Raw genomic sequence first — 12787 nt, forward strand, 5'->3', positions numbered from 1 at the left:
TGCTAAAGATGGAATCGCTAGTTCAAAGATAACAGATCAGAAATTCGCCAGTAAAAGGGATCATGTGAAAAAGTTCAAAGTTCAGATGTTAAAAGGGAAAGATGAGATGTAATAAGTGAAAGATAAGGGGTCAGATATCAACTATCAGGATTCAAAGGTTAGAAATGAGACCGACAGTTCATGGTAATGAGCCAGAACTCATAAGCATCAGGGGAAAATGGTCAAAAATAAGACTCGAGAGGTCAACCGTCCGAGTTCAAGAACATTTGTTGAATATGAGAGCGATTGCTCAAAGGTAAGCGGTCAAAAGTAAAAGTACTCAGGGGTAAAATGTTAATGATGAGACATGGGAGGTCAAAGTTCAGAGGTTAAAAGTCAAAGGGAACAAGGAATATTCAAAAGTGAGAGGTGAGATATGGAAGGTCAGTGATCAAATGTGAAATGGCAAAGGTGATTGGCACCATTTTGAGTTTATTTGGGATGTAGGGTGAGGCAAGGAGGGTCGCCTGTTTGGCCTGTCAGAAAAAAATTTTGTCCTCTAAATAGTCTAAATTAACTCACAACGAGGCCTATCCATCTTTCCCATCAAAAGGACCTGCAACGTCATTTGCCGGAAGATTGAAGCAAACGCATTTCCTGTTTCCCATAATTTTTTTGGGTCCTGAAATGGGAATTCGTGGGTGGGGAGCTTATTCACTTCTGTCAAGAGATCTCTTCTCTCGGTCGACGGATGATGAGACCTTTTGGCACTAGGGAAAAGAGAGGGACTGAAACAAAACTGACTGCGACTGAACTGCACCGACTGAAGCTGAGTCGGGCGTGTGGCGCGCGTTCATCGTACGGGACGTGTTATTAGCCATCAGGCATCACCGACCTTCTCTTCAGTCTTCTTTCTCCTTTGTGCCGCCCTCATTCTGAATTCTCTCATTCCCTTCCGCTTCTTTTTCGCCTCTTTTTTCTGATTTCCTATGCGGGGGCTAGAAACGCGTTTAATTAACATAGCTGACGTGGCTGCATCCCTTTCAATCCTTCTTCGAGTGTGAGCAGCCAGGCCAGCAGTCAGCCAGTCAGGTTTCATGGACCATTGCGCACCAGCTACTTGCACACGTGCAAACCCGTCGCGCATACCTACAGGGGCCTGCGCCTGATGTCTGTTGATGGCCTTGCCTTGTAATGCCTACAGCCGCTCGCGCATGTATACAAGGCAATTTGTAATTTGTATGGGACAAAAATATTTCCGAGGGAATGAGCATTTTTCGTGGATGATGGGAGGAAATTAGTTTCATCTGGATTTTTTTACGGGGTGTCATGATTTTTGGACTAAGAAGAAATAATAAAAAAACAACAAAGATTTTCACCCAAATGTAAATTTAGAGATTTGTTCTCCCCTCTACAATAATTTATCTAAACTCTCATTTTTTTAGATTAGTCAGTGAACGCATATGTAATATGCGCAGATCATTTGTGCTCGCATTTGTGTGAAAACATGTAGAATATGTACTCAAATAGTTACTATTTTACAGTCATGTTTGACTAATTCATTTAGTTATCTTATTTTAGACTGACTTATTTGGTTTGACACATTAGTATCCAAAACTTTGAAAGATTAAAGATTTATATTATATTAGGTGCACTTAGCACCAAAATTAGGAAAAACCGTAATTGCAAGGAGTAAAGTGCTGGTAAGGATCTTCATTTTTCGTAGATCAGATTCCGCAAACATTGAATGTATATGTGACAATATTAAAATTTCTCTCCCGAATTATATCGAAATTACAGGTTATATTTAAGTGTGGTGCGTTTCGTAAATTTATTAAAGTTTTGTCACTTTTGACGTTTCTGTTTAGTTCATTCTAATTTACTTGCTGTAAAAGATATGTAGTTAACGAAATCGTAATAACATTATCTTTAGTTGTGGCGGGGAAAGCTATACACCATTATGGAAGGGAAGAGGAAGGGTGATTGTCGAGTGTTGGAAGCGTAAAGAGTGAATGCCTGTGAAAATTGACTCCGGCTTGGAGAATCGAACTATGATCATCGGCTCCAAGTCCGATTTTCATAAGGACTACGGGAACTACGGAATCGGTGATAAGTTATGCTTTTTCTGGCAATAATTGTTATCCACTCCGTGCGTCACATATAGAAGATGTATTTAACTTTAAGATGAACGTCACACGTGATTTTTTTTCTTTGAATTTAACCTGGAAACTGATACTTTAAACCCCCCCCCCCCATTTTTCTAAACGTATCATGTATTTTGTAAATGACCCCAACGCAATCTTCGGGGTGGAAAGGGGGAAGCTGTGTGATGTGTAACTATGTATGTACCACATTACAGAGTCACATTTGTGAATCAAGAAACGAAATTTATAGAAATGAAAATGGGAACATTTTTATTTTTTCCTGATTCTTTAAAAATTAAATTTTCTTTATTGTTACAAATTAAGTTACAGATTTTTGTTTGTAGATTATAAAAATGTAAATTTCTCCAAACATTAGGGATTAGGGTCTGCAATTGGGGTGCTACCCGTGTAGAAATTTTGTCGTGGGCCCAACCGGGTCCAAGCTTGGCAAAGCTAGGCCCTGGCCTTGTGATTAAGCCTGGTTCAAGCTAGAATGAAACGCTAAATCAGGCCAGAGCCAACCTTGATGGCCAAGTTAGATCCCCGAGTCTGGCCCTGGCTTGACTCTCTATAACTTACTATATCGATTCCGCGCCATTTTACTTATTGAAAGGTTTGTTTTTCTTTTATAACAAAAATTAAAAAATTGTAAGCCATCCATTTTATGCATATCATACATCTTGTTATTCTTTTTTCAGTATAAACTTGATGAAATTTTCAAAAAGTTTCCATTAAGAACTTCAAGTTGAAAAAAACACTGATCATCGAGTGTCAAGCACGGAAGCATTTGACGTGGAAAATCTAAAAGGAAAAGTTCATCAGCACAAACCATTATGTTCTTTTCATACACGTTTCTCTCCTTGCATGTTTAAAATATCGAAGAACAGTTTGAGCTAAGCATAAAAGTATGTTAATTAAAAACACGAAAAACATGACACTGATTGACACTCGCTTGTCGCTCCGTTAGTCTCAACGTTCTGGCTACTTCGGAAGCATTCGGTTCGCGTCGCGTCCACAACCAGATTGGTCACGGATGACGCTCTTATTTAAAATAATTAAATGTGTGAATCAATTGCTTACAATAAATAAGAACTGTGAAGTTATTAAAAATAATTATTTTCTTACAAAATAAACATATAAATTAAATGTAAAAATAATTATTTCATTATATTCCTTAAAAATAAATCATAAAATCTTGGCGGTTTCTACATGGAATTTAAACACATTATAAGGTCAATGCAAGATTATATTTCCAAATTTGTCAGTTTCGGAAAAATCGGTGAAGTAATTCTGTTTCGCTGCCACGAATACAGTCTGGCTATGAACTCATCTGTCTCTCCTACTGATCTCGTCTTTTGCATAAAGGTGTGTTTGCCTGTGTAATTTCCTTAGCAAAAATAATTCCGAGCCTAAGAAACATACTCATGAGGATATTTCTATGCAAATACATACACATTTAGGCCCTTTGACTCAAAATGTCCCTATTAGCATACCTATCGCCAAAAATATTAGGTATGTATGTATGTATATCTATTGCTTATCAGAATCCAAGATGCTATAGCAAGGAGAACCGTACATAGTTAGACATTAAAAAGAAGTAAAATAAAATAAAAAATAAGTATGTACAGAAGTTATTACCACAATTAGCTGATTAATTTTAATCTTTGATGCCAAAGGCTCTTATATTAATCATTTCTTTTATGTAGTACGACATATTTTTAATAATCTTATAATCTTCGTTTTTATATAATTTAATTAAGTAGCTTTGCTGTTTTTTGCTATATATCGGAGGAAGCTAGTGTAGTCTAATCGGCGCATAAAAAGGGCACTTGCAGAATACGTGTAGCAGATCTTATTTTTCATGAAGATTAGATAGGGAACAGTATTGCTGCGAGTCTATAATCGTAGTTTCTGCTTCCGTTGTAAATTTCAGAATATGTTTACAGAATAGTCTAATTTGAGACAGGATACATTTTGAGTAAAATGAAAGGTTGAGTGGAAGGTATTTTTCCATTTGAAGAGTACAACTTAGGCAGGATTCACAGCAAACATTAAATTTAGCTATTTCTAAGCATTCATTATCCTGTTCATGTAAAAAGTGTGTACATAATTCGATGAATGCTGGAATTTGATTCTCCAAGTAGTCTGAGTTTAAATTTCCCAGGAAATAAAAATACGTGCTTGTACAAGTATCGCATTAGTCTGAGTTACCCAGATACATTTTAAATCCTTATTGTGCCTGTTCAAAATTAAACGTCGCCAACATATCTTTGGTAACCTATCATCAGGCATTTTTAACATTTTCAGCCACCAAGTTAATGACATTCTTAAAAGTAAGACTGCAACATTCAAGAGAGCGAATTCTAAACTAATTGCAAAGTCAGGTATACCTCTTGGCAGGTGAAACAGAGCTTTGTAAAATAGAGTTTGAATTTTTTTCTACTTTTTCTAGATAGAACGGGCCCTAAAATTGTGCCGCGTAGTGCAACACGTATAAGCATAGTGAGCGGAATTTTTTTTCTATTGCTGCCAAATCGTGGCATTTAGTTTTGGTAATGATTTTCAAGACAGAAGCATTAGCAATGTTTGCCCTTCTAACTGCCAAGTCGAAAGCTTTTGCGAAAATTGCTGTTCTACTGAATGGTAGACCCAGATAGTTCAAATAACTAACAATTTCTGAAAGGTTACCTGCATAATATATCTTCGTAATTTTTTTTATTAATCTTACCCCGCTTTAAAATCATTACCTTTGTTTTTTCTTTATTAACCGTCATCTAGTTCAAAAATTTGTACTTTCTTAATGCCAGCATCTTCCTGTTTGTGTCTACCAGGGTAGTCGCTAGAATGATAATATCATCCGCATGCAGCAGAATCCAAATTTCTACATTCCCCAGGATTCTGAGTCCCAAAAAACCTCTCTTACTGTAGAATAGTGTAATATATCTGCCATAAGATAATTAATTAATATAGGACTTAAAATTCGCCTCTGCAGCAAGCTCTCCATCACAGCAATAAATTTGGCGTAGTCATTATCAACTGATAAAGCTGCCTTATCACACAGGTTTTTAATTATCCTGATGAGTTTACCACTAATCCCCATACGACACAATTTTTCCCATACACAGAAAAACGCTGGTGTTAAATTTGTTGCAGCTCAAATTTCATTGGGCTTCCAATGATCATTTGAGAGAGTTTTCAAGTCTCAAATGTATTCCTCTGAACGTAGGTGCCCATGTGGGCATCTAGGGGAAAGTATCATTTGGAGACTGAATTAGGCTCATGCAGAGTTGTGAAGTTCTGAACCGCGTTGTCAGCCACCTGAATACTTGTCAAAGAAACTATTTGTTTTGCGATATTAGCCTAAATAATTGTTAATAAGGAAACCAATTGAAACAATATTCACCTAATTTTCAAATTTCTTTCATTTAATAGGGCGTACCAGTCACTTAGAATAAAATTATAACTTCCTAATGCAACTTCCAAAAGTTAGGTTAGTCATGCCCGTCTACATTTAAACTAAAGCCAGGATGTATAGGGAAAGTCATGACCGTCTACATATACAATAAGGTATTTTCACTCCACTCACTAGCTCACTTCACTTCGTTGAATACTGAGGGGATAACAATTGACCAAGTGCATGGGAATCGGTTAATTTTTGCTCTATTTTTCTAATATCTTCGTAGAAAGTAATTTTTCTGTATAAGTGCAATCGAAAAATATTTTTTTTTAGGGATTATTTAATGCAATAATAAAATGATAATACTTTTCATTCATGCGTGTGTTAGGATTGAGCGCTGGTTGTCTATCCTTTGAAGCGCGGTTCAAAATTACATTGAAAAACAATTCTTGTAATTTAAATAAATAATTATTAAAATATACACAAGAATGTATACAAATTGTATAACTTTTGATTTCAGACAAGAAAAAAATTTATAACACATATATTTGATGAATAACAGTTTATTTTCATTGAATTTGAAGGAATGACTAATATTTCTCAAAATATTTGTTAATAGATACATTTTTTTAAATACCATATGATATCTCAGCAGCTTGATATATAGAAGCTAAAAGCTAAAGCGAAAAATTTTTTTTGTTTTTTATTATACAATTATATTTACCTTATCTTTCATGTATGACACTGGCCACTGCAAGATTAGATATCTAAGATACCTTTAAACTTCCGCAGAAAATCTAGTGGAAATTTGTTCGAACGACCAGGCATCAATTTCGATGCAGACGGTCACGACTTAGTTTGTACATCCCGACTTTGGTGGTTTGAATGTCATATAGTAGGTTTTGACTAACCTAATATTTGGATATTACATCACGCCAAGTACTATTTTTATTTCAAGACTATTTAGTCGCTGGTAAATGATAGGAAATAAAAAGTTAGGTAATTATTATTATAACTTACCTGCTTATTAACATCTGTTTCACTCAAATAACGACCGACCAAATGATCTTGACAGGTGACTTTCAGTTTGTAGACGACACTTCACGTTGCACTGGATGAGAAAAAACAGTATCTAAATGATGCTTTTCCCCTAGATTCTCCGAATGAACCTGTGTGGCTCAAATTTGTTGCAACTCTATTGAACACCGATTTCGGTGTACAATGGAGGATCGGCGATTTTCCGTGTAGCAGGGCATGATTAACTGACGGAAACGCTTGTTTAAAGTTAACGAAAATTGCATAAAAATACCGTTTTTATTTTTATAAATAAATTGAAAAGATTGCTGCAAGAAAATGATATGATCAATACATCCCCTACCACTGCGAAAACCTGCTTGCGCTTTAGAGATTAAATGACATTTTTTGTCCTATTCCAGTAGTCTAGCTTGTAAAATTTGAGTAAAAATCTTTGTTATTGAATGAACTAGCGCTATAGATCTATAGTTTAAAGGTTTAGTTGGACAGTCTTTTTTGAAGAACATTAACATGAGAGATTTCGCCCAGGCGTCTGGGACTTTTTCAGTCCGTAAAATTATGTTAAAGAATTTTTCCAAATGACAAATCCACGTAGCAGAGATCGCTTTTTAGAAATCATTTAAAAATTCATCTGGCCTGGAAGCCTTCTGTGTTTTAAATTTTCTTTGAGCCATAACAATTTTCACAGATGAGGTATTTGCATCGAGTAATGGGTATCTGACTTCTATAAAATTGATATCAAACGTCACTCGGTCCGGAAAGAAGTTTACAAAATACTGTTCCCAATCCTTTACATCAAAATTCATAACGAATTTCAAGAATGGTTTGAGGCCCACACGATTGGAAAAAAGCGGTTATTGTACCAATATAAAAAAGAAAGGGAGATAAAAGCGACCGCAATAATTAAAGAGGGATTAGCTTATTAAGTACCGTAAGTAAAATATACTCAAAAATACGTATATGTAGGGTATTGAAAATAGCAGAAGAAAATATTTGAGAAGTCCAAAGTGGTTTTATGCCAGGAAGGTCATGTACGGATCAAATATTTAGCTTCAAGCAAATCACAGAAAAAGTTTGAGAGTACGAAAAAAAAGTTTTCTGTGCATTTGTTCACTTAAAAAAAGTGTTTGACACCTTAGATGGAAGTAAACTTTGGGAAGTCCCGAAAGAGTATGGAGTTAATGGATCGCTCCTACAAACTTTAAAAACAATATGTATGGGTAGCAAATCGAGTGTAAGGGTAAATGGGAATTTGAGTGACTATTTCGATATTATTTGAGGAGTTAGACAAGGATGCATTATGTCTTCATAGTTATTTATATTATTCATGGACAAGTGTTTAAGAATGGCTCTTTTCGACGAAGAAGGTGTGGATCTCGAAACAGTAAGGGTACGTGGGTTAGCGTTCGCACATGATAAGGTTATTATAGCAGAGTCAATCGAAGACTTGCAAAGAATGTTGAATAAACTAAATGCAAGCTTATTTACTAGGGACGGGAAGATATATAAGGAGTTAGACGCATAAACGAAGGTAAAAAGGTTATTGGTAGAGCATAGCCCCTTATCAGAAGTAAAAATGTATCAAATAAAGCTAAAATGACAATACATAATTCTATATTAGTACCGACTCTACTATACGGTAGCGAGGCATAAACTTAACAAGAAAAAGATCAGAATAAAATAAACGCAATTGACATTAGATTCTTGCGCATGATATGCGGAAAACTCTGATGGACAAAGTGGGTCATGACATAATTCTTAAAGAATGTGATGCAGAAGAAACGTTAGTGGACACATGGGAAAGAAATCGGTTAAGATGGTTCAGACATGTTGAGAGAATGCAAAATGAACGACTAACGAAACAAGTGTATCAAGGTAAAGTCAATGGCAGCGTACCCAGAGGCAGACCGCGGAAAGAATGGTTAAAGTGTGTTAATAAGACCCTAGTTAGAAGAGACATATGAAGCCACAGAAACACGAGAGCCAAGTGGGGGACATCACATGACGACTTTGTGTGGATCTTCACTTGAGGTGATTGCTAGAGAGATTGATCAGCAGCCTGGTTCGGAGTAGAGTTGCGGAACGAAAATGTTATTTAAATAAATAACACAGGAATTCTGGATTAATCTAAAAATGTTATACCCCTTTTTCACATTACTCCCTTCCCCACCGAGTGAGTCATGCTTATCCCCCCGATAAAAAGGCTTCGACTTAAGTTCGACTTGAATTTTCCCCCATCAGGCCATGTTGAAGTCGAAAAGTTCGACTTGAGCATGTCTCAATTTTGAGACGGAGCCAGACTTCAATTTATGTCTTGGAGACAAGTTTTTATGTCTTCAAAACATAAATGTACCTCTTGAGCCGAATTTTTATGACTCCAACACGTGCGGTTTATAACGTCGAGCGTACAGCTGCCCTAACAAAAAGGGCAAGATACAATTTTTTTCTTTTTTAAGAAAATTTTTAAGGGTTATACTCGTTCAGATGGACCGATTCTGAAATTTTTAATTAAAAATAACTAACTTAATAATTACAAATTTTGTATTCATCAATTTTCATCTCATTTATGAGCCAAAAAAGGTTCGATAATCTCAGCCAAGGCAAGGCTCGTCTTGAGTCAAGCAAACGTCATCTTAGCCAAGACAAGGCTCGACTTAAGACAAGTAAACGCCGTTTTACCTGTCATGGCCGTAAAAAAAAGACGAAGGCCTATGTCTCGACTCAGTTTTGAGACGTAGCCAGACATCGATGTCTTGGAGACAAACTCAAGACATAATCAAGTCGAACTTGAGTCGAAGAATTTTTACTCGGGCCGAAAGGGAAATGGCTAGTTGGCTTCTTTTTGGTGAACATTTTAAATCGGGGCCTGGTCGGGCACTAATCGAGCTACTTAAAAAAACATTAATTCTCTGTGTAGGCTATTTTTATGTTAAAATTCCTGGGCGGGTTCTAGCCGGTCTCTGGTCGGGATATCTTTGTCTTAAAATTTCTGACAAAGCGTTATATATATAGAGTTTATCTCTACAAAAGTGCAATTATTTACTTGTTTCTAACTAATAAAATAACATTTAGCAAATATTTTCACAAAAACCTGAACTTGTATTTTTTTCCTTTTTATAAGACAACATGTATAAGATAAAAATGCGGCTTACATGTTGTGAAAAGAAAAGTTAAACACAATAAACTCCAATAAACTCTCAAGTGTACGCAATCCGTGAATAAGTTGTGCCATCCAAAATTGTATTATTTTTATAAAACCCCTTCCTTGCAAAGTGGGAATATGAAGTAATGTGACGACTGTCACAGAAATGTTAAAAATGAATGTTTTTTAGGTGATGCAATCCATTCATTGCCAATTGCGTCGTGAATTCAAACGGTGCTCCGCGCGGATAAGTTGCATTGCGACTTTAGTGGCGAGTTAAGTAAACCGATCGGATCGGTAGCATGTACCGATCTTTCGGTAATGTCCACTACACTACTTTTGTAATCTCGGTTCAGTGGATTCTACATGTCGTTCAGTATGTAATACGAGGGAATAGAGGTTTATTTTACTGAAGGATAACCGATGAATTAACCTTAATTTCATTGTGACATTTAGGAAATTCTAAGTGATTTTCACATATTCACCTTCTTATTAAGAGCAGTTTATACTGTTACGGTTACAAGAAACCCTTTACAATTCTTGATAAGTAAATATTACATTTCTTTTTTCTGCGTGTAGGATGAATTTCTCCGTGTCTTCTTCGTGGCTATCCGGAAAACCAAAGAACAAGAGGTTATTTTTTTCAGGATCCTCTCTAACTGTTTAATTTAAATGTCCCGTTGTTCTAATTTCGCCTGTAGTTTATTCTGGTTCATTATCAGACGTTTGTTTTTGAGCGTCAGCTAATCGAATTTGTTGTACAGACCATTCATTGAAGCCTCCATATTGGAGAGTCGGAGTATCAGCTGTTCAAACTGCTTAGTCGATAAAGAGGCTTCCCACATTTTTGCTCTTTAATCTAGAATAAACAAGTTTTTCCGGTATAACGATTATCACGATTACACATAAAAATAATAGGAGCAATTTAGAACATGTCTACTCGGTACGCTTGACGCCACCGTCAAAAAATATTAGATCTACCCACTTCATTTTTGACATAAAGATGTGTTTTACGTATATATCCAATGCAAAAAAAATAATGCGAAACTTAGTAAAAATACTTATCTTACAAACAATATATTCAGATACTTTATTTGTAAAATTACACCATTCACCCATTAAGCCTTTTGGGTAGACGTGACTCACTCGGTTGGGAAGAGAGTAATGTGAAGAAGGGGTTATAGAATTTTTAGATTGATATAGAATTCTCGTGTTATTTATTTAAATAACACGTTCTTTCCGCAACACTGCTCTGACCCAAGTTGCTGGTCAATTTCTCTAGGAATCACCCCAAGTGAAGAGCCCCTTAAAATCGTCATGTGAGGTTCATTAGTATTCAAAGTCTTTTGTTTCAGGCGTCATTCACTCAACTGACAATCTTTTTATTAACTATTTGTCGCTATAGTTTTCTTTCCTAATATAGTTCTCTAGCTTCCTTCACGTCCATGCATTTTTCATGCAAGCTCCCGTGTTTATGTGGCTTCTTGTTTATGCCTCTTCTAACTCATTCACACATACTAACCATTCTGTCCGCGGTCTGCCTCTGGGCACGCTGCCAGTTACTTTACCTTGATAAACTTGTTTCGTTAGTCGTTCATCTGGCATTCTTTCAACATACCCGAAATATCTTAAAATAAATCACTAATATCCATTTGTGTGGCGCAATTTTTGAACGGCCCCTCATAACCAATATACGAGATTGGGAATTTTCCAAAAAATCGAAAAATCTTAACGAGATAACACCCGTACAAATATATTTCTCAACAGTCCGTATTAGTTCTGAATAAAACCCAGATATATAGATATGTTTCTCATTGTTCGCAATGGTACGTAGTTATTCAAATAGGCCATTAGGATACTTCGTTTTATCGCTACTTTCTTAAACTGAACCACTGAAAGTTTCACATGTTGAATCAGTAGTTTGAATTATCACTGGAGAACCAGTGATTCTCTCACTTTGACTGGGTGAACCAGTACATGACTCAACTAAAATAGCCTCACTGAATATACCAATCACGCCAAATCGATGGGTTCTACTAATATTAGACTATTATTCCGTTACCGTTGAGAAAGCATCTATCATCCCGATACAAATAAACATTAGTCTGTCGTCTCGCTACGGATAAAAATTAGTCTTACTTTATTGTTTATGAAATCTAGTAAATATTTAGAAGTTTTAAAAGAAATAAAAATCTTAAAAATGGTTGTTTTTAACGTTAGAGGAACCTCAATTAAATTACAAACTGTAATTCAAAATACTAGAGCTTTGCATTCGTAGGAAATGTTCTGACAAATAATAGGCTATTTCTTCCTCCTGAAAACTTAGCTAAATGAATATAGTAATAGGATGGTAATCGCTTTCTTAACTGTAACGACACAATACCCTAATATTTGTAGAACTCATCGAGATGATAGATTTAATCATTCATATAACGCTCAAGCGGCCAAGACATGAACCTCCAGTCGTCTAGTACGCGCGCATACTATATTGTCATATTTATCGGATAAAGGACCCCTACCTAAAAAATATTTAGGGTCTCTATTATCACAAATACGCCACTGGCAATAGTGATGAATAGGAAGTGTCAAGCCTAACCAGCTGACGCAAGGCAACGCGTACGACCAGAAGACTAATGGTACTGAGAAACCAGTGAACCTCATTGATGAAACTAATATGACGGAATTCCACTGAGTGAACCAGTGAAATCTCACTGATTGTCTTACTTTTATGGTCACGACAGGTAAAACGGCGTTTACTTGTCTTATGTCGAGCCTTGTCTTGGCTAAGACGATGTTTACTTGACTCAAGACGAGCCTTGCCTTGGCTGAGATAATCGAACCATTTTTGGCTCATAAATGAGATTAAAACTGATGAATGAAAAATTGTAATTATTAAGTTAGTTATTTTTAATTTAAAAATTCAGAATTAGTGCGTTTGAACGAGTATAACCCTTAAAAATTTCTTCAAAGAAATAAAAATGGTAACTTTCTAGAAGGATCTCCTAAGCCATTGGAAATACGTAAAAACAAAAACATTTTCTGTATCATCGTCAAACAAGTATAATACAAATAAGAATCCGTAAATAAGTT

The sequence above is a fragment of the Belonocnema kinseyi genome, chromosome 3 (assembly GCF_010883055.1).
Source record: "Belonocnema kinseyi isolate 2016_QV_RU_SX_M_011 chromosome 3, B_treatae_v1, whole genome shotgun sequence".
Classification (NCBI taxonomy): Eukaryota; Metazoa; Arthropoda; class Insecta; order Hymenoptera; family Cynipidae; genus Belonocnema; species Belonocnema kinseyi.